The following is a 2,474-nucleotide window of genomic DNA, read 5'->3' on the forward strand; positions in this document are numbered from 1 at the left end:
GCAATAAACCTCTTATCTCTTGCTGTTGCATCAAGCCGGTGTCTTGGAGTCTTGGGTCTTCGCCGTCCACTCGGGACAGAACAGGACCAGCGGTTTGGGGGTCCTTCACTTGAACATGATTGGGTTAATAAAAAAATAAAGAATTAAATTTAAAAAGTTCCTTGAAACAAATTATAATGAAAATACAACGTACCAAACCCTCAGGGATGCAGCTAAGGCAGTCCGTAGGGGCCAGTTGATAACAATAGGCAAATAAATTTTTTTAGAAGCAAAATAAATGATGTAACTCAACACCTTCATCAAATATAAAAATAACAATCTAACTCAATAGCCTCCAGAAGAAAGGAAATGATAAGGATAAAAGTTGAAAACAATGAGATAGAAAACAGAAAAAAAACTGAAACCAGGAGCTGGTTTTTCAAAAGGACCAATAAAACTGACAAACCATGGGCAAAATTTTAAAAAAAGGAAAAAAGGAGACACAAATAATTCAATTAAATAATTATAGAGGTGACATCACAACAGATCCCGAGGAAATTATATCTATACTATCAGAATATTATAAAAAGCTATTATGGCAACGACAACGATAAAGAGAGAGCTACATTGGCCTAGTGGAAAGGAAGTTATGCTACCAAGCTGAAGGTGGGTGATTTTGATCTGCGGCCTTTGGCCAGGTTCAAATTGTTTTCCTGTCAAACATTCTTCTAGGTGGTATAGCACTGGTCTGTGCATTGATGTATACAGGTAACTCGTGTTTGCTGTGATGCTGAAGCCTGTGACAGTGATGTGCCAATTGTGGTAATGGGTACCCGTGGTGGACAGTGTTGGCTGGAGCTTCCCGACTATCAAGCCTGGAAGCAGGAGCCGCATCCACTTCCAACATGGCTTGCCTCTGGAAACTCTATGGAAACTCTATGTACGAACAGTGCTCAGGCTGTTCATTCATAGGGTCGCTATGAGTTGTCTATGACTCGATGACACCAAACAACAACAACATTACGGATGGCGAAGAGATTGAGATTGTTTACAGTTTTATTTTGTGTGGTTCCATAATCAACACTCTTGGTACCTGCAGTGAGGAAATCAAGAGGTGAATTGCTGTAACTTAAATTTTTAAAATTTATTATTAATTTCAATAAAAATTTACAGAGGCTTAGGATTTCCATTCATTCATTGTTGCACATTTCGTGCCTCCCAAGCCTCGCCCCAGAACACTACCCTCTTGGAAAAGTAAAAGAAAAATTCTTTCATTGTTTTACAAAACCTCCCCCAGGTTCACTCCACCATGTAGCCATCTCTCTAGACTCCTGTCATGACAGAAATACCTAATCACATATCTCTTTTAAACAGTTTTCTCCCTCCTCTCCTTCAGTGCAGTATACATTATTGAACCCATCTTACTCAGTCTCTCCCCAACCCCAAGGTCAGTCCTCTTTTCCAACAGTGGCACCATGCAATAGTTGTCCTTTTGTGAATGGGATATGGACTTATAACTGCTCATGCTAATAACACTATATTGTGGCATGAGAAGGAATAGTGGAACTGTGTCTACATATACAATATTCATCTTACCAAAACCATTTATGGAAAATAGGAACTGCATTGGAACATGTTTCTCTGGATTGGAAATGGTCATATTGTTAAATCTTTCTAGCCTTAAGCTTAAAAGATTATAATGTTCAAAATTATTATATATTTGTTTAAATTTTCCCCTCTTTTAACAACTGGGATCTAGAGGGAAGAGAAAAGACCAGAGAATGGCCAAAATTATTGGGGCAGCTATTGCTGAAAGTTTAGAGCCTGTGTCAGGAAAAGGAAGTCTTACTCATAAACATGCCACCCAAAGGTAATAAAGGAGGTCAGGATTGCTTCCACTGTTGAAAGCTGGGCCACTTCAGTAGACAGTGTTACAGATGAGAGCCACAGCAAGGGAGTAGAGAGGAAGCTCCCACTCACTTTCTTTAAGTGTGGCTGTGAAGGACACTTGGCCAAGGTGGCCCACATCAGGTCCTAGTGGCTGACAGGACTGACAGGACTGACAGGCCCCATGCCCCAGCTGGAAACAAAGGAGGATGCTTCAATGATTTAGATCCTCCCAGAAGAGCTGTGGTTGAGCATTAACATTACTGGTAAATATATTTGTTTTCTCCTGGACACAAGAGCCTACTATTTGGTCCTAAAAGCCTTCTGAGATCCCAACTCTTCTCTCTATTTCTTAGTTGTTGGAATTGACAGAAAACCTCATAAGCAGTTCCTTACTTCACCTCTGCCTTGCATGCGGACTTCCGAGCTGTAAAACAACCCAGTGGTAGATGGAATTTTCTCCAGGACTTAAGAACAATAAATTACATAGTTGAGCCTCTACATCTTGTGGTTCCTAACCTTTATATTATAATAGACAAAGTGCTAGTCAATAGGCCTTTTATTGTAAGAACTACCTTCCCTCTGTAACTTGATTTGTGCCACTATTA

General features: G+C 40.0%; 1 protein-coding gene across 1 annotated transcript in view; it reads right to left on the minus strand.

Annotated features, from left to right (window-relative positions):
* The window catches only part of LOC102848396 (ATP-binding cassette sub-family A member 13-like), a 619,024-nt gene that overhangs the window by 335,024 nt on the left and 281,526 nt on the right, over positions 1 to 2,474 (minus strand). The window lies entirely within an intron of this gene.

This window comes from Elephantulus edwardii, unplaced genomic scaffold, assembly GCF_000299155.1.
Source record: "Elephantulus edwardii isolate Elephantulus edwardi_28Jun2011 unplaced genomic scaffold, EleEdw1.0 scaffold00482, whole genome shotgun sequence".
Taxonomy (NCBI): Eukaryota; Metazoa; Chordata; class Mammalia; order Macroscelidea; family Macroscelididae; genus Elephantulus; species Elephantulus edwardii.